The following is a 21,292-nucleotide window of genomic DNA, read 5'->3' as shown; positions in this document are numbered from 1 at the left end:
GCGCATTGAGGCCGAGTACTTGAATGATGAGGCTGAGAAGAAAAAGGCAGCCCCGGTGGATGCATCCGCGGTTGTTGACATTGAGACACTACCTGCAGAGGCAATATTGCCTATTCTGGCCACTAGAACTTCAGGTATCTCTAGTACTGCCCCTTCTATGACTCCAAGTTCTTCTATCGCTCCTCTGCCTCCTAGGTCTATTTCTAGTTTTGCTGCATCCTGACCTCTACTCACCCAGGCCGCGATACTACGGATGGAGCATCTAGCCCATTCTGCTGATGTGCGTGCCTTAAGGCTAGAGGCTACAGTCCCTAAGATGATTTAGAGAGCTCTCACTGCTGCTGTGATACCTCTTAGAGAGTCTATTGATGACCTTGCGGCAATGATAGAGGTGTGTGAGAGAGGTCAGGGAGCCACTCATGAGGTGATGACCTTAAAGGCCGCTATTGTTGAGTTGAGAAAAGGACGTGGACCAGCTGAAGTCCATTGATATGTTGATGATTTTTGGGACTATGGAGATCCCTGATGACCTGGGCACATATATTCTAGCCTATTCTGATATGCCTCCAGTTACCATTGGAGATGAGGTTAAAGCTGATGATGTAGTTTCAGAGTCCGAGGCTGAGACTAATGAGGAGAAGCTCGGTGTTAAGGAGGAGACCACTTATGAGGGACTGACTGAGGTTGAGGAGGCTATGGTGCATTCAGCTATCCAAACTTCATTGAGAGAGACTTCCATGATAGACTCTAGTGGAGACGATGTTGTTGTTACCCCGGGCACTGATGCCTAAGACTATAGTGTGACACCAGACATTGATGTCTTGACAGACGGAGTGACTGAGTAGACAAGATCATTCTTTACCTCCCTCTCTGTTGATTTTATTGACTTTTGGTTGTTTTAGTTGCATTTGAGGACAACTGTTTTTCTTTTGTGGGTGGGGTGAGGTATTCCCATACCTATCTCTTTTGATTATGTTTTATTTGTGAATATTGATTTGGTGATTTGATCTATAGATGTGTGTTTATTTTAATTTTAATTTTGTGGATACTTGAGCTTGTGGCTCCTTGTTTTGAATGGAAGTGATTTCGACCCATTTTGAAAATTTTGTGCCACCTCTTTTGTGTGTGATTGTGGCTGTTCTTTTGCAAATTTGAGTATCGGTTATGATCAATACTGATGACTTGAATAGTGCTCTTAATTGAACGAAATGGATGTGCGGCTATAATGAGGCAAAATGAAGTTGCATAGATAATGTGTGAACTTTTTGCATCTCTTTGTGACTAGCCGGTTATCGAATGAGTCTCTTGTGATGAATATTACACACTAGATAGAAAGTGTGGAGTCTCGTGTGATATTAGTGCCAATGCCTTGTGTGATGAGCTTACCTTGAATATTTTGTGATGACACCTAGAATTTGCCCCGTTGGTCTGATTGACTAAGTGATGCAAGCTCTTGAAATGATCTTAGGCAACAAATTCAAAGAGTGAAGCAATTTGACAATATACCTCTTTTTTGGCGAACCTTGTGAGATGTGTGAATCTTGCTTGAACCCCTTTGAGCCTTATCCTTTTCTTGGAAGAAACTTGAACAATTGTGACCCCTCTTTATACATTCACCCATAACTCTCATGAAGTGTGGTTTGTTTGAATAACCAACTTAGGCCAAAAACCTAAGTTGGGGGTGTGGTGAAAAGAGAAGGTAATTCAAGAAGTGTGAAAAATCCCCCTTTGAGAAGTGGTTTTGAAAAAGATGGAACCCCTCCATACAAAAAAAGAGGAAAGAAAAGAAAAAGAAAAAAGAAAAAGAAAAAGAATGAAAAAGTTGTGAAATAAGTGATGAAATTGCAAAAGAAATGGGGTATCCGGAAGTCCATGTGAAAGTAAATAATGGGGTGATTTATAAACATGATCAAAATGTCAAAGAAGAGGAAGAAAGTGATGTTCGGACCACATTTCATGAGGGTAGCGGCCTTTGAGCCTAAATTACCATACCTTTACACTCAACCCCGTTACAAGCCTTGAAAAGACCTTTTTGATTTTGAGTAAGCTGAAGCGAATGCTGATTGGAAAATAAGGTAAAACCTATGGGTGAAGTCATGCATGTGTTCATCTTTGTGAGTGTGAGAGTCGTATGTATTCTGGAACTATGCATTGTTGAGAAATTGTGTGTGAATATGGAATCATCTTTGTTGGGAGGGTATTTGAGTACCTTTGTTGAGCTTGAACTTGCATTTGAAGCAATTATTGTGAACTTGAGCATCTTTGATAATGGCGAGTCACAACTTGAATCTTTGAGTGCACCATTGTGCCCGACTTACTTCACCAAATGGACTTTCGTAGCTTGTTTTTGGCGACAATAAATTAGATTTTGAACATTTAGTTTAGTATTATTCATCTTGGATATTTTTGTTAGACATTAGAACTTAGTTTTAGAAGACTTTTCTCTAGAGTTTTCCTTAGCTTTGAAGATTTGAAAATTTTGATTTGAAGAAGTTGGAAGTAGGTTTTCAGATTTTCTTCATATTGAGCATTGTAAAGACTAAATCTCTCTTACCCAATTGATGGATAATCGATTCGGTAATCATTTTTACCTTTTTATGATGCTTTTAGGGTGCGATCATGTGATTATGAGTTGAATTAGTTTATGGATATTGCTAATTGTTAATTTAAATGCTATTTAAAAGTGAGTTTAATAATTAATTGTGGTTTAATTTAACAATTGTAGTTGCAAATGCAGTTCTTTATTTGTGTTCTTGGCTTGCTCGAGAGAGAAGTTTTAGAACTAAAATTATTGATTGATGGTTTGTGGATATTGAGTTGATTTTGGTTTAGCTCGAGAGAGTGAATCCTAAACCCAATCCCACACATTTAGCTCTAGAGAGTGAATGGATTAAGGTGTTTGGCTGTTCTTTATTGTCATGCTTGTTGATGTTCGAAAGAAATCACCTGATTCGGGGTGGTTGTTCGAGAGAAAACCATCTCCCTTATAGTCTAGCCTACTCACTGATATTTAGCTATTTACTAGTAGTTGCAATTACCCATATGCCTATATTTGCCTATAATTGATCACATTCCGAGAATCTATCTCCCTATTGTTATTTAAATCATTTGTGACTGTTTGTAGTTGATAATCACAACCAAAACCCTCCATCTGACATTCGTGTCATCCCTTTAATTTGTGTAATGTCTTTTTCCGATAATGTTTATTCCTATGGCTGATTAGATTGCATTCATACTTCTTAATTGAATTCTAAACATGTACCGCTCCCTGTGGGATTCGACCCAACTCATCTAGTTGAGTTTTATATTAATTTACGATTGTTGACACCTAGAATTAGATAAGGTGTGCTTGAAACGTTAAAATCACTAGCCCGGATCTTCTTGATACTTGCTATTCTCTTCTTTTCTGAGGCTTCATGTGGAGATTTGTGAGGTAGTTGTTGTCATCTTAGCAGACTTACTTTCTCCTTATTTATAATCTTTTTCTTTTATAGATGCAATGTTATATGAGACTTGTATTTTCTTTTGATTCAGTTGTAATACTTTAGAGACATTTATACGTGACAACCATATTTTGGGGGTTGTATTAAGTTGGCCTAGTTATCTCTACTTATAATAATTTGAGATTTCAATATGTCTTACTTCCGCATAGTTTGTGATATTTGGGTTTTAGGCTGACTTGTCTTGATGGGAAAAGACGAGTGTCATCACATCCATTTTTGGATCTTGACATTTTATTCCTATTTTATTTGTTTTAGAATTTTTTCATTGTTGTATAGATAATTTTTTCAAGATTCGGATAAATTTGATCAAGTGCACAACTAGATAGCTTTTGTCCATTTTAATTGTCTCAATATGTATTGCATATTTTATTAATTTTTGAATATAATTATTGTGTTTAAGTAATCTGTCGTGTTTAAGTTTTTGATATTTCAAATATGATTTGAATGATATTTGGGATGATTGTAATTTGTGTTTTATAAAATTTAACTATCTAAAAGAAACTTCAAAGTCTTAAAATTAACCAACACTCTATTTGCATCTTTGTTATGTATAATTTGAATATCATTTGAGATAACTCTATTTATTTTAAGAAGTCTATTTCAGCAAATATTATTAATGATTATATAAGACATCAATGAAAAGTTTGTGAAATGATATCAATTTAGAGTGGGGAAAAGGGTCTGAAAAATACTGTAATTTTGGCCGAAATTGCTGTTACGATATCAAACTTTATGGAGGACCTTTTACCCCCTACACTATTTAATAGTATATTTTATAGGTATATATGTGCCCACGTGGACATATTACTATTTAAAATGATGCAATATATATGATGTCCACGTATACACATATAAACCTTTAAAATACACTATTAAATAGTACAGGGGGGGGGTAAAAGGTCATTTCCAAAGTTTGGTATCGTAACAACAATTTCGGCCAAAATTGAAGTATTTTTCAAACCCTTTTCCCTTTAGAATTCTATGCAAATACATACTATAGCGTTATCATTTTTTCATTTAAATATTATTTGATAATTATTTTTCTTAATTTTATAAGGTTTCTCATATTAGGCATATTGCATTAGAAAAGAAGATAATAAGGGTTATTCACTTCGTTCTAATTTATATAATGTAATTTGTGCGCATGAATTAAGTTTAAGAAATATAGAGAGATCTTTCAAATTTTTAAACTTACCCTTAAATGTTAAAAAGAGTATATTTTTATGATTTTTTTTTTTGAGAAATAATTGAGATCCAACAAGAATAAAACGTTGATAGTATGATTAAATATTTGTCAAACAATGAAACATGTCATTTTTTTTTTACACTAATTAAAAAATTAAGTATATCATATAAATTGAAATATGGAGAATATTTGTTAATTCAATATGATTTAATGTTTCAAGTGGAAATTTTAAAACACAAGTGACCTAATTGCCTAATTATATATGTATATTTGTTTTACTGAATAGAAATTAAAAATTATAAGGAAAATACGATTTATTAGGACCTTGAGAATCGAGATATTAATAGCAGTTTATATTATTTGTACATTTCCGAGAACATACGATTTATTGCTAAGAATTTGATTACTATAGGTAAGAAGGACCTTTGTTTTTTTAATATAGTTACGCTGTTAGATAGCTAAATGCATTATAAAATGAATTATTTTAAAAATACTTTTATCTGTAATTTAAATTTACTTGGAAAAAAACTTAATATCCAACTAATTAATTTCATTTTTATATTTTTCTTAAATAGAGTAATTTTGATTTTATATATATATATATATATATATAATATAAGTTTTTAAAAAATAAATAAAATTAAGATAGTATTTGAATTAAATGAGAAAAAAACTGAGAATCCAATTAAATAATTTTATTTTTCAATTTTATTCTTAATGTGAATTAATTATTATTATCCATCACAACAAATAAGCAGTTTTAAAACCTCCCAGGCTCCCACTACCTTCCCACTTCTGAACAAATTGTTATTTTTTATTTTAAAAAAAATAAAAAAATATGTATTTCTCAATTACCGTGCAAAAAGAATAACTGAGTATCCAACTACATAATACTCTTTCTCCCTTTTTCTTCTATTATACCGTATCGTAATTCACTTTAAAAAAAAGATGATATTTTTAAAACTTTCAATTACATTCTCTATTATAAACAAATTGTAAAGAATTTCATTGATTTTTTTATAAAAAAAAACAACAACAATAAATTAACGGCATTGTATTAGAGGGTATGTTATACTTTTCCTTTTTCAATTTTTCCACAAGAAAAAAAATAAAGTAGTTAATTTAAATTAAAAATATTATAAAATTGAATTGCGCACTAATAATATTAATTTAATGTGCTCAAATAAATAAGCTAATGATTTCTACTATTACTTCACCGTCCGATAGTCAAATCATCCTTTTACACGTGTATTAAGAAATAAAGAAGATATGTTTACTAATTCACCTCTAAAAAAAATTACAAACAAATATAAATACTTTCAAAAAGAACTATTTGCACGAGCAGTATATGAAAAATTTAATTAATTCTTTCTCGATTTAGTAAATGGACAACTAATATGAGAAACCTATTTTTAGTAAGATAATCAACTAATACGGGATGAAAGATTATTATTGTTTAAATATATTACTAAGTGAATAACTATTCTTATAAGTTATTTTTAATTATAAAATTATTATATTTTAAATATCCGCGCAATGCTCGGGTATGTATACTAATTTACTTAATTGAAATGTCCCTTTTTAATCAATATTAAATTAGATAAATGACGAGACATACATTTTAATTAATAAGAACACATAAAAACAGAAATAAAAAAAATGATGTAACTGAGGTTCGAACATAAGACCCTATACATAATATGTCGGGCTCAAACCTGTAAGCCAAACAACTAAGAATGAAGGTAAGCATATAGCTAGCTTGACATGTTGACAGTTAGATGTGTGCTTATTCCCTCTTCTTGGATAATAATATTTACTACTCCTTCTATTCTATATTAACTGAATTTTTAGAGCTTTTTTATTCAAAATAGTTGAATTGTTCAATGTTCAAGAGAAATACTTGAAATTTTTTTTTACCCTTTTTCTTTAATGATGTTTGTAATTTTCTAGAAGTTAAATTTACAAATTTATACTTCTGTATATGATTACTTATATTTATGATTTCACATTTAAGCTTGAAATGAGAATCAAATGGAGTCCTTAACTTCTGTTAGTAGTACTGCCTCTGTCCAACAATAGTTGTCCACTATTGACTTGACACACCCCTTAAGAAACTATAAATAAAAGGGTAATTTTACTTTATCACCCTTTGAATATAATAAATACAATGTCCTAAAAAATATAATAGAGAAATGACTATAATTAATGATAAGATAAATTAGGAACTAAGTGTAAAGTGGACAAGTATTGTTGGACGATGGGAGTTATTATTAAAGTCAAAATTCAAACCTTTTTTAGTAATGACTAGGAATAAACAAAAGGGTAATACAAAAAAATATGGTTCAATTTTTTCCTTAATTGATTTTCTTAGATTTTTTTTGTAGTCAAGGATATTATATATATATATATGATTGACGGGTCATTGTTAGTTGACAACCTATCTTGCACAAAAAGTCTGCCACCTTGTTTCCTTGTCAGAAGTTATGGCGTATCACTGGATTCCCCAACTTCCTCAACATTGACCTGCACGATAAAATTATAGGTTATAGTGAAACAAGTTCCTCTAAATAGCGGAGAAGATCAGTGGAGTCGGATTCCACTTCTAAAGGTTTGAGATTGTAGGTGATAGAAAATTGCAGACCGGTAGAGAGTGCTTCCAATTTTGCCATTATGTGATTATGACTATGCGAACGCTTGTAGAAGCCAACCCTCCAATTTCTTTGGTCATCTTTAATTACCTCACCAATACCACTCCCACTTGAGACGTTGGAGAAAGACCCATAAGTGTTTAACTTAAAGTGGTCTGGGGGTGGGGGGTGGAGACCACTTGATGTTAATGGAGATAGAAGCCTCTGGATCAGAGGGTGCTAGTGTATGATGGATAAATTCGGAGGTATTACTTATAACCAAAGTACAAATGAGAAGATTATTTTACCATTATGGGTATTGTGATTTCTATTAATCCAAATGTGCCAAAGGGCAAAAGGAAGAAGGGCAGTCCAGTCTTAAAGGAGAGCGTTCTTGGGGAATTTTAGTTCTCGAAGGGAGTGTAGCTAGTGACCATCGATGTGAGAAATTACATCAATATGCAAACCCAAATCTAACCATTTTTTTTTGCAATATAACAGTCCAAGAAGATGTGGGGATGCTCTCGTGCGCAATGTGGCAAGCTACACAAGTAGTATCATTGATGAGGCCAATATAATGGAGATAGGCACGAGTAGGCAGACGTCCAAGGGCACATTGCCAGCGGAAAAACTTAATCTTTCTCGGTGTCTTGAGTTGCCAGATCCATTGAAGAGCAAAGGGTCGATGAAGGAGTGGGGTAAATATCATATGGGCAGTAGAGGCGGAAACGTTACTTGTAGGGTTATAAATCCAGTAGGGGATATCATTTTCACCGACCCCTAGATTGGGAAGAACTTTGGTAGCTTCCTGCACGATGTCAAGAGGAATATCAAAAGAAAATTTTGACCAGTCCCAAGAAGTACCATCCCATAAGAAAGAGAACTTAAGGTGTTCTTCTTCCTAATTGGGGAGGGGGCATGGAGAAGGGATCCGAGGGGGGGGGGTATGTTACGCATCCAACGTTGGTTCCAGAGGTTGATAAAATTACTCGAGCCAGGTGTCCAAGCTATACCTTCCAAGCAAAATTTACCTCCATAGAGGATGTTCTCCAAATAAATGAACGAGAAGGGGAAGAACAATTATTCTTGTATTTATGGGACAAGGTTTTTGCCCAAAGGTCTGTAGTGTTTGAGAATAATCTCTACGCGACACCTGTAAGGAAGATGTTATTCTTAGTTTCAACACTATGAAGGCCAAGCCCCTTGTTATCCTTAGGGGTTGTGGCCTTTTCCCAAGCCATATAATGAAGCTTTCTTTTGTGGGTGGAGGAACCCCAAAATAAATCCCGTTTGATTTTATCAATGTTATTACAAATCAGTTTTGGGAGAAGAAAATATTGCATGGTATAGGCTAGAATGACGTTAAGAGTAGATTTGATCAAAGTAGCCCGACCTGTTGCAGTCAAAAAGTTTACTTTCCAACTAGAGAGTTTTTTTCTTCATGTTATCAATGACATATTGGAAATCACCAGCCTTAGGTTTATGGTTTAGAATGGGAAAACCAAGATATTTTCTGAAGTAAGCGGAATGAGAAATACCAAGGAGTTGTTTAACTAGAACCCTGGCGTTATATTCACAGTTGGAAGAGAAGAAAGCCCTAGATTTGGTCGTGTTAATTTTTTGATCGGAGAGGGCATAAAACTACTATGTTAGAAGAGGAGATGCAGTTCATGATACGTAACGTTGAAGAGTTTGGTAGACAAAAGACCATTCCAGACGATCAAAGTCCTTTTCGAGGTCGATCTTTAGCATAATCATGCCTTTTTTGCTCTTAGTATTATTAAGCTGGTACATAAGTTCTTGAACCAGGATGGCATTTTTGCACGCTCTTCGACCTTTAAGAAAACTAGATTGGTAAGGCCTTATAAGGTTAGATAGGTGGGGTTTGATGCGGTTAGCTATAATTTTGTAATAACCTTATATATGGTATTACAAAGGCCAATTGGTATAAAGTCCTTTGGAATCAGACAGAGGAGAGTGTTATACATATTTTGGGGGATGGTATGAGTGGTTAAGATCTCATCACAGCAAGTGATAACAGATTTCCCTAAAATTTTCCACTGGGATTGGAATAAGTGTGGATGAAGACCATCCGGACCAGAAGCTTTTAAGGGATTGAGGGAGAAGAGGGCTTAGGTGACTTTATAATCTTGAAGGGGCCGATCTATATTGGAAAGGTCAAGTTTGTGGAAGCTGGGTGTGGTAGCTAGAATTTGGTGCCAATCAGTGGCATTGTGGGAAGTAGTAAAACAACTATTGAAGTAAGCATAAGTATGGTCAACAACCTTTCCAGGATCAGTAATCCAGCTATCGTTGTCATCCTTAAAATAGGCTATTTTATTTCTCCTCCTTCTGTTTACTACGGAAAGATGAAATAATTTCGTATTTGCATCTCAATCCTTAAGCCAGTTTATACGAGATCTATGCTTCCAATATTCATCCTCAAGCTTGAGGATATTGTTGTAGTCTCAAGTTTTTGAAGAAAATAACTATGGGGGACGACGAAAGAATTTTGAATGCCCTCTAATCTAGCTAGAATCTTTCTTTTCTTCTGAAAAATGTCCCCGAAGGTTTCCCTACTCCAGTCAGTGGCAACAGAGGTAAAGATAGAAAGATCTTCCTGAAGGATCTATTATCCCAACTATTCTTTACTAAGTTACCAAAAGTAAGAGTTTTTTGTGGCACTAAATGAGCGTCCCCCCCACTTATCATCTTGGGAAAGAATTTGATTAAAATCTCCAGGTATAAGCTAGGCTCAACATAGGAATTGACAATATTATTTAGATTATTCCAGAGATTCATACGTTTAGAGTAGGTAGTGCTTGCATAATTAATGGTGAAACACCAAGGAAGGTTTAGAGGATATACCTCGATCATGGCATGAAGCTCCTGGGAGGTTTCGTTCTTTTTGGTGACAGTGATAATACTTGAATACCAAAGAAGAACAATACCACCTGATGTACCATGAGCTGGGGTTTCCCATAAATCATCAACGCCAAATTCATTAAGCATTCATAGGTGATTTTCCATTTTGGTTTCGAGATGGGCAACCATGCAAGGATTATAGCTTTGAATGTCATCTTTAAAATTCCTTTTAAGTTTTCATTGGTAGCACCACGAGTATTCCACATAATTATGCTAGTAGGCTGAATTATGGATGAGTAGAATAATGATGGTATCTTAGGATTGTTCGCCATGGGGATCAGATTGGGTTTCATAGTCGGTGTTAACACTACCGCATATTTGGCCAGAGTTATGTTTATTGTGAGACAGAGGTCGAAGGAGTATTTCACTAGTGCATGAAGACAAAAGTGAATGTATTTTTTATCCTCTCCCCCAGGGAAGATCATAAGGGCCACACTTTTGATGTTTGATATTTCGGTGAACGAGGTGTTCCTTTTCATTTGAGGACCCCTTACCTCTCCTTGGTCCTGAGACCTTGGATGATTCATTGCTCCTGGAGTTGGGATCACCAGTGGAAGGTGTTAAGGCACATGGATTGGTTTCAAGGGAAAGAGAATGGGGTTGCCGTGGATTAACTCTTGAGGGGTAAAGAATGGGGTTTGAGCTAAATTGGGCATGTTTCGAAAATGACTGAAGTGTGTGGAAGATTCCGCAATGTCTGCATTGTCCGGATGAAAGATGGAGTGATCGGTGGTGCTAGAGGGTCCAGAACTTGCAGCCCACATTTGGTTCACAAAATGATCCGCTGCTATTTTTATTACTTCTGAGATAAGCTAAGCAAGGAAATTGTGGTTCTACAAAATGACTAGTGTCTCTACCTCAATGATTTCAATGGAGAAGATGGCTGCATGTCCTTGTAGGCCCATCTCTATCCATGATTAGGGGAGATGAAGAGGATGGACATGATGTGTCACAAACAATAGTGGATGTTGCGGAAGTTGGAAGGGTAGAGGGGTGAGGTTGTTCATGGTGGGCCTCAGAAGAGATGGACGAGTTAGAGGAGCATGCTGAATTCTGGTGAATGGTACTGATGGCCTAAACATTGTGAGAAGGACATGAAGACATAATATACTTAGTGGAGGTGGAGCGTGATTGGAGTGTTAATGATTGCATATATTTATAGGTTGATATGTTAATGAGGGGGATTGGGTGTTTCTTGCGTATAGAGTTTACTTGAAAATTTTGTTAGATAAGTTTCCATGGACACTTGTCCATTCGAATTTGCCAAATGTACTGGCTGGGAATTACTTGGGGAAATAGGTAGCATTCCCAATTCCGCCTTGGCGGTCCTCTTGTTATTTGTAAAAAATGTGGGCCCAAAGGGAGAAAGAGTCCATTGAGGTTTCTAAGGGGGGATGACACGTGGTGAGTGTTAGGCAATTATAGGGGAATTTGCATCGTAGTTTGCAGGGGAGGATACAAGTTCGCGTGATTGTCATTAATAGATATTAGGTTTTCAAAAATCATGTCAGAGTCATCCGAGAGAGAGCAGAGATGATGGTATCTTTCAGAGTGTCTAGAAGATTAAATTTATTAAAGCATTGAAGAGTTTGGTCATTAATAGGAGTTTTTCCTGTGGAGTTATGTGTTGGTGCCTTTATCTTCAAGAGGGTGAGAATATAGAGGAGTAGCAATTCGATCTTTTGATTATTTTGACAGTTGATGAAAATTGAGGAACATAACTGGATCAGTTGCATAAAACTTGACATCTATACCTGATGAACTTGGGGTAGCTTGGCCTGATCTTTCCAATGTGTTTTGTCTCCCTGGCTTCTGATACTTCCTACTCGTGAACTTGACTATTTGCCATTCTTTTTTATCTGAGGGCTTATTCGTTTGTCCTGCAAATTTTGTGTTGTGGATTTTGGTTGTGGAGTGGCCGAGTGGTATAGACATGAATTATGCGTATTACCTATTCTTCCACAATTCATACATAAAAACTCATCACCTTCGTAAACGATACGTTATCTATGCTGGTCAATTTGGATGCAGCTTACCACTGGTCTTCTAAGGGGACTTGGATGCGTAGTCGGGTATATCTGCCCCACAGAGTGGAATTGGTGCAGGTGAATTTTTAAAAGTTTTCCAATGGAATTCTTAATTTGTTTTAGTAATAGACTATTGTAGAATTCAGTCGGTAATTGGGGGAGATGCACCTATACAACTGAGTATGTGAGGATGACTTTCTTGGGGAAAATGTTTGGTTCCCACCGTTGGAGGGAAATGAAGTGGCCATTAATAAACCACGGGCCGCCTTGTATGGCTTGATTCATGTTTTCTTCTTTTTGAAGTTTAACAATATAGTAATCCATACTTAGATCGATTAGCGGGAAGATTTCCGACGGCTTCCACAATGATTGTATTTTTGGTCTAAGGTATTGATGAGAGATGTATCACCCGAGAAGCTTAATGATGAATGAGTATTTCCAATGCGCATGCAGCCGTTAGTGTTTCCTCTTTCGAAAGGAAGATAATTCTAACACCATTGGTTACCTCCTATAGATCATTATGATTTGGGAGAACATGTTCTTCGGAAGATGACACAAACTCATCCATTTTAAATCAACCATATATGCATTAGCTAACAACTTAGACTTAAAGATTTCCTTAGTAGTTTCCTTGTTTATGGAATCTCGGGGTTTTGGATGTATATGGTTATCGATAGATGGTATAGGGAGTTCTTCAAAACAAACCATAATGATTTTATTCTTAATACGAATAGCGGATAAAATGTGGAAATAAAAGAAGGATAGAAGAAGAGATACAAGAGAAGGAACAGTTGGCAACTAAAAGATGTATTAAGTCCTAAAACCTCCAATTACAATCCCTAAACAAGCACCTCATCAAGATAAATAGATTGACACAAGAAAAGGAAATCAAAAGAAACCTAAAGGTATATAAAAACCTAAAAACCTCAATTGATTAATCTGAATCAAGCACCAAATCTCTTACGAAGACCTCAAGGAAATTGAATCTCCAAGCAACCCCCGTTTCTAAACAAAGTTCAACAAAAGCTTTACCAAGCCCTCAAGTCTCTCAAAGGAGATCCAGTTCATCAATAATTCATTTTCAAAATAGTCTAACCTAAAATGAAACCCCAAACAAGCTATTTATTGTTTTAGACATCTTTTTTAAAAAAGGCCCAAAAGTGGCCCGAAATGGACAATGGGCGATTGGAGTCGGGCTCGCCTAGTGGACTCGGCGAGTTGCTGATTGATTCGGCAATGGAACCTTCCCTTGGAAGTATTCTATAACTTTCGGCGGTCTAGTGTCATGACCCAAGCCCTTTTGGCGAGTTGCCAACTAAGTCGGTGATGCGACTCTCCCTTGGAAGCTTCTGTAACTTTCGGCGGGCAGGGGGTCATCGCTTAAGCCATTGGGTGATGCATGATTGACTCTTGCTACTCGCCTAAAGTAGTAGCTTCAATCTTCTTCCCTACACTTCCCCAAGCGATCTACCATGCATGGGAACCTCTCATTTCCATCAATAAAACCTTAAGAAACTCCATCATTGTGAACAATCCTTCAATTCTTTGAAGTTCCCAAACTTGGATGTGAGTGAATTGCCTTAAGGCAATCTGAATTGCATCATTCTCCTCTTCTTGAATAGGATTCGCCCTCGAATCCAAACCTTGCAAAACCATAGGGAAATAAAATAATAACAAGATCCTCATGGCATGAGGGTTAGAGTTAGCAATAACTATTCTATCACCATGCCAATGATGAACAAATTTAACATATAACCAAGAATCAAAATGATAAACAAAGGGTTTGTAACCCCTCAAAACAAGAGATACTTGGCTACTTAAGAAACTTTGACAAAGTGGTAGAACGAAGGAACCATTACAGTTAGGCAACCTGTCATGACCCAGGGGTACCCCCTAGATGTAACAAAGCGTATAGAACCTCGAAGGACTTCATACAAGAGACATAGTCCTCGTAACATAAGAAATAGAACAATAAGAGTAAAACACATTTCAAGTCTTTAAAAGATTTTTCATAAGAGAAAACGGAAGTCTAGACACTTGTCTCATTATAGCCATCTATTACAATAGTGAATGAAATAGGGCCTAGCCCATACAACATGTCCAAAAGGGAAAGTACATGAAAGAAACTAAGCATATCAAAATCCGTCCTTGAACCATGAGGACTCACCAAACTCGGGAACAATTATTTCCAAGCTCTACCCACAAGTATAATCATCTCTAGTGCCGGACCCTACACTTGGGAAAAATGTAAGCAGGAGTATGCATTAGTTAAAAAAATGCACAAAGTATGACAATTAAGCATAAAAAATTAAAACATGCTAAAAGGAACATTTCATTTCATGACATGCAATTTGCCAATTTTAAACATCATATAGGACATTAGAGGTCATAAGTCATAAACATGGACAATATAAGTCAACATCATCTTTAAAACTTTTGAACTCATGTACAATACTTCTTAAAGTAACCTTAGTTTATTTTTCATGTTCATGTTCTTGTTCTTGTTCTTGTTATGGGAATAAGACTTAACCGACATGAGACCATGTGAGCCATAACATGATCACCATTGTTCCCCACACCGAAAAGGGTTGTCCTACTTGCCTAAGGTAGAACCATTGTTTGTTAGCTTAGGTGAATCTTGATGTTTGCGTAATCAAGACACAACTTCCGATGCAAGTGTCTACAATCGTACAATAGTTTAGTAACCTAACCAAGGGTTGGGATCGAGTCCCAAGGGAGTGGGCGTGAGAATTAGTGGTTAAGGGTGAAAGCGCTAAAGCTAATCGTAGCGAAAGACTTTGGTGAATGAAAAGATAACAAATTAAAAAGGGTGATGCAAGCGTCAAGTATCAAATGGGGGTTTGTAAGCAAGAAACAACTAAAGCAATGAAAATAAGGAAAAATACAAGTATGGAGACAGGGTTCTTGGGATGTAATAGGAATACGGGATAGACTAAATCATTGGGTACATGCTTTTGATAGTAAATTCATTGAGTATTTATGACTAGGCTAAACTTTAAGGGGGACAAGCTCTCTCTCTCGAGCAACTTACCCCGTTTCAAATGCGTTTCTCTCGGACACCCACTTGCTGCATGAAGAACAACCTCCGCCTTAACCCACTCACTCTCTCGAGCTGAGTGTGTGGACATAGGACTAGGGTTCACTCTCTCGAGCTGAACCTTATGTCGACCCACTCACACTGGCTATCAATCTAGTGGTCTTAGTTTTACGACCTCTCTCTCTCGCAAGCCGAAAACACATAAATAAACTTGTATTTGCAACAACAAAGTCATTAAATTCATCCACAACCACTAAACAAAATCACATTTAAACTACGAATAGACTATCAACAAGCAAGACCCAACAACTAACCTAACCCATATTCACAAAATCACACCGCAAGAATTGGGGTTTTAGCTACACATGTGAAAGAGATAAAGACGTATACCAATATCAGTTTCCACCAACGGGTATGCAAGATTAAGTCTTAAAACAAGCCAAAAGTGAAGAATCCAAAAGAACCCAAGTTCAATTTCTTGAAGATGAAACCCTTGAAAGCTCCAAGTTCTTCAAAACCCTCTCCAAAACATAGAGAGAATATCTCCAAAACTCTGTCTCAAACTTAATAATCTAAAAACTAGATAAAATAAGGTAAAATTTGCTACTAAGAATAAAAACTGAGCTAGTATTTATAGTTTTCAGAAAATGTGCTCTGAAGAATCTTTCGGTGACGTTAGTGGGAATCTCTGATGCATTCAGCAATCCGCCCTTTGGTCTACTCTGCCGCCTTTCATTAGTTGCCTTCAGCATCTTTGTGTCCTGGTTAATTGGGCGATGTAGCACTGCTTCGCGGAGTCGCTCGACGATATGCCGACTGCTTCTTTTCACCACCGATTTTGAAACGACCCAAAAAATGCCCGAAAATGTGCTTCGGAAACACCTATAATTGTAATTTCCATATATCTCAAAATCCGTGCATGATTTCGGAAATCCGACTTCATATTCTTGTTTAGGGGGTCAAATTGAGTGGGGAATGGGTCTAACCCAAATTTTAGAGCAACCGTATCAAAATCCAAAATTTCCAAGTGAAGCCTTTTTCGAGGGTCATATCTCCTAGCACACAAATTATTTGGTGGCCAATAATATATCCATGAAAAGCCCTTTGAGTTAGCTATCTAACGCACTTCGTTTCACCTTATTCGGAGTTCCGACGAAGAAGTTATGCCCATTTTCGTAAAGTCTGTCCGGCAGAAAATCCAAATTCCAGTAGCTGATTTTACTGTTCATCTACTGTTCACCCGCCTGTTTTTTTTTCTAAGTGTTGGACCCTTTTTTTCAAAGGACTTATATTAATTCCTAGATACCATAATCCAATTCCCATCCCAAAAAAAAAACATTTCCCTCTCTACAATCCTCCATTTAAGAAGAAGAAGAAGTGGGAGCTAGGGCTTTGGATTCAAGGCTTTCTTCATCAATTTTCGTGGGAGATCATAGCAAAGGTATGGGGGTCTTGATCCTTGTCTAATTTTCCATACAAGGAGCCAAATCCAAAGTTACTTCAAAATATGAAAAATCTAGGTTTTCACTCAATCTCATGGGTTCTTCCATCAAATGGTTTTAAAAGGTTTCTAATGGCACTTTATGGTTATATTGTTGTTGTATTGACGATTTAAGATGAAAATACTCCATGAACCCATGATTTCTCTCTATTCCTAGTTTATGCCTTTATGAAGTGGTTGCTAGATAATGAATGTATATGAATCAAACTTGTTTAAAGGTCTTTAGATTGTTGAAGTATGTCATTACCCATGCTTATTTTATGGTGTATTGTTGGTGTATTGGTATGTGAGGCTTATGGCCTTAAAGGCATAGTATGAGAAATTGGAGTGTTATCATGACATTATATGAATGAGAATCCAATGAAGATAATGTGATCATGTTATGAATGTAAAGGTGTTGTTGTAGGTTGTTCACTGTTTTGGTTGCATAATTACTACCCTAATTTCCATGCTCTTTGATTTCATTACATGCCTTCAAGGTGTTTGACGAAATGTCCAACTATGGAGAATTGATAAATTGATGTTTTAAAGCTTGAGTTATGAGATGTATGGAACTTCAAAGATGTGTTGATGACAAACTAAGCTTGTGTATATGTTCATTCCATACGTGAGATTGCATTAGAGCCTAATGAGAATTTCCTATATAAAGTGTTGCATGACCATGCCCGGTCCGGGGGAAAAGAACCGGACAACCATGTGAGAGGTTTATATCTCACCACCTAGGATGTTTGGGGTGTGACCAACATCAACCATGTGAGAGGTTTATATCTCACCACCTAGGATGTTTGGGGTGTGACCAACATCAACCATGTGAGAGGTTTATATCTCACCACCTAGGATGCTTGGGGTGTGACCAACATCAACCATGTGAGGGGTTTATACCTTGCCACCAGGGTGTCCGGGTGTGAACGGCATCCCCCATCCTAAGTTGGGGTTATAAATTGGTTGGATCATGTATACACATATGATATCTACTATTAGTATAGAGTTACTTAAACATGTTTTGAGTTCACTTTGATCATGTATCCTCATATTGTTATTCATAATGCCTATGAAACTATTTCTTGTATTTCGATTGTGTCCTTGTCTATTGTTGTGTTGCACCCCGCATACTTAGTACATTCCAAGTACTAACGCATATTTTGCCTACATGATGTCACCATGTAGGGACCGGAGTTACTCTTGATCCTTCTCTTCATTCACGTGGCTAGTACGGTGCTTATCCGAGTTGTTGGTGAGTCCTCAATGATTCGAGGGCTATGTTATGTTTTCTACTCCTATGTTTTGAGACTTTAGCTTGCAATTGTATTTTGACTATGAGGGGAGCCGGTAGAATGTCATGGCCCCGTCCTATCTATGTATGTAGAGGTGTGCGTTGGACGAGTATTTTGTAAATGAGCTTGACTCTTGTTCTATGATGTCATTTTGAAATGGTTTGCCCTTAGTCCCTATTTCCCGTTAATTATTGTTGAATGTACTTCCGCGACCGATGAAGTGTGATGACAAGTTTGAGAGGCTTGCTTGGGGTTCCTTCGGGTTCCTCATTCGCCATGTCACGTCTAGGCCCTAGGCTTGGGTCGTGACAAGCTTGGTATCAGAGCACTAGGTTGATAGATCCTCGGAGTCCAACACACCGCGTTGATTAGAGTCCGATTCATGGTTGTGTTGTGCACCACAACTATGAGTAGGAGGCTATGAGACGTTTTAGGAAATGTTTCACTTCTTCATTCTCTAAGTCGTGCCATAGATCTATAAGCTCTCTCTCTTATTCCTTGTCTTATGGTGTTTAAAGTTGGACCACTTGAAGGGTTCTTGCTAGAAGGAGCGAGTGGTTGTAATGCCAATTATGGCTATGTGACTTGTGAGCTTTGATGGAATAGATTATGAAGTTGTATTTTGTGTGATTAATGCTTCATAATTGTCTTTGTGTTGGTTAGAAGAACTTGTGTAGGCTTACTCCAAAGGGGGAGATAGTGTGCCTACCTAGCAAGGTAATTGTGAGGTTATGTTTAGTTGATGGTAGAACCCGTATGGTCAAATTGATTCCCAAAGGAGCCTATCCGAGAGTGGAGATGGGAAAAGAAATTATATGCCCTAGGTCGGGATTATGTTGTGTTTTGAAGTTGACTTTGAGGGTTGCATGTACCATCTAGTTAAGGTGAAGAATAAGAAGTATAAGTGTTGACCAACTTCAAAGGGTTAGTTGTTGTATTTTAAGATTGATCTTAAGTATGGTCACTTAAGTAGGGTGCTTAGATAATACCTAGGCATAGTTGGTTGGTAGACCCCACCAAAAGTGGTGATAAGGGTTGACATGGTCTAGAGTTGTCTTAATCCAACTTTAGTGAAAAAGAGAAAGGTTTCTTGGTCAAAACTCCTCTAAGTTCCTCTAAGGTTTAACCAAGAAAGGATGTCTACCCGTAAGTCTCAAAGAGTGAGTGGTAGTGGATTTTAAGGGTTCCGGTATGTGTTTTATGTTTTATTGAATTGCGGAAATTCCATGGGCCAAAGATAGAGGAAGATCCTCTAGAGTTTATAAAGGAGTTATCTAAGGTGATGAACCTTGTAGGAGTAATCTTAGTAATACTTGTCTTTCGTGACTTGATAAAGAGAATATCGCGATTTTTTTTTTTTGTGTCGTCCTTAATATTCATGGGTTTAGTTATGGCCATATGTGAGTGATTAGTATAACTCAACTTAGTCCTTATGAGTTTTATGATGTGTTGGATTTTGACGAATAGTGATTCTTAAGTGGTACCTAGAGATGTTGAGTGATTAAGCTCCTTTAAAAGAGGGTAGGAGTGAGATCCTCATTGGTTTGAGAATCATGTTGTGTAATGAGATAGTTTAGGCTTACCCCAATGCGGGATAATATGCTTAGATGGTAAGGTTATTGAGTGTCCTTGATGTTTATGAGATAGGTTTGCTTGAATTCTCACCTTATGTGGTTTAGTGAATTGGAGCAATCTAGACCCGGATTGGTAGATTCATATGAGATCTTGAGTGATATCCTAGTGACGGCCTTAGAAAAGGATGCTACTAGGGTTGACTTGGAAGAATTTTTGGGATGAAGGTACCGGTATGTGGTAATTTCATATGAGAGTAAGTGTTATGTTGATTTCCGGTACTACCTTATCTTGTATGATGCCTTATGAGGCTATGAGGCTTAGAGTTCTCCGGATGAGTTAATAGAACCTTTTTCGGATTTTACCCCGGTTAATGGTTTAAAGTTAGAAAAAAAAGGGGTTTGTGAAGAATATCTCTTACCTTGTTCCCCTAGGAATACTCTTGTTGACTTAGTGAAACTTGGCATGTTAAGCCTTGATGTGACTCTTAGTATGGATGGGTTGCATACTTGGTGTGTTTTTATTGATGATAGGGCTCGGATGGTTAGAAGAATATGGGGCCCTTGAGTGTGTACTAGTTATCACCTTGTTGAGTAGGATGACATTTGGGTACAATTTCTTCCTATTATGGATTTGGTGTTTGATTGTGTCATATAAGGGTGGTATGGCTAGATGTTGAGGACCATAGACTTTTGCAAAAATGGCAAAATGTGAGTTTGGTTATGTCTTTAAGAGTGCTTGGAAAAAGTTTTCTTGAGGGTTGTAGTGAGGGCTTCCTCCTAAGGAGGGGATGGTGTGCTTAAAAAGCATGATTTGTTGAAATCCCGACATCCTCATCTCTTTCTTCCATTCCTATTCTAGCTTGAGACCAAGAGTTCCTAGATGGGCCTATGTTATGTTTTAGAAGTCATGTGTGATTTTTATATTCTGATGATTTCCTTATGAAAGGTATGTTTTTGAGAATTCATGTTTTGAGATAAAAATGAGTTTTCATGTTTCATGCCCCTCATGTTGATAGGCAATTAGAGTAAGTAACCTATGTGATTCATGAGGTGAATGGTTTAAATGTGCTTTTAAGAAGTAATTGCATAATTGGCCGAAGATCATATGATAAGCATGATTTGAGTTGGAGGAGGAAATTCCTCCAATGAAACGGAATATGTCTAAGTTGCATGCATATTGAGTTCGTAGAAGTAGTCCTATTCTCTCATGTTGTATGATGTGTGTTTTAAATGGAGATTTTTTTTTCTCCTAAGTTGTGCATTGTGTGTAATATGACATACTTGACTTGATGATGTGAATTAAATGAACATGCTTGAATGTGTTCTTATGAAATGGAATGTTAGCTCCTTATGTGGTGGAAACTTTCCTAAAGAGTAGAGGAGGTAGTTCCTCCCATGTTTATGTGAATTAATGAGGTTTGCGCATTTCCATAAAAACTTGTGTTTTTGAAGAAAGATGAGTTGTATGAGTTGTTTCCCTCATGTTGTAGTGCATTGGTTATAAGTGATCTATTGTACTTCATGAAAATAAGGTATGAGCATGTCTTAGTAAGGAGTTGAGAAGTTCCTCCTTGAAAGAGTGCTATTGAACATGGAAACTTGCATATGTGCTTAATG

The 21,292-nt window shown here is 36.7% G+C and overlaps 1 pseudogene; it reads right to left on the bottom strand.

The window, feature by feature from the left end:
• Positions 1-7,170: 7,170 nt before the first annotated feature.
• On the bottom strand, positions 7,171-11,323 carry LOC125823853 (uncharacterized; annotated as a pseudogene).
• Positions 11,324-21,292: the final 9,969 nt, after the last annotated feature.

This window comes from Solanum verrucosum, unplaced genomic scaffold (assembly GCF_900185275.1).
Source record: "Solanum verrucosum unplaced genomic scaffold, falcon-dt-bn FXZP01000015.1, whole genome shotgun sequence".
Lineage (NCBI taxonomy): Eukaryota > Viridiplantae > Streptophyta > Magnoliopsida > Solanales > Solanaceae > Solanum > Solanum verrucosum.
Note: the sequence above shows the minus strand (reverse complement) of the source record. Positions and strands in the feature narration are given on the sequence as shown.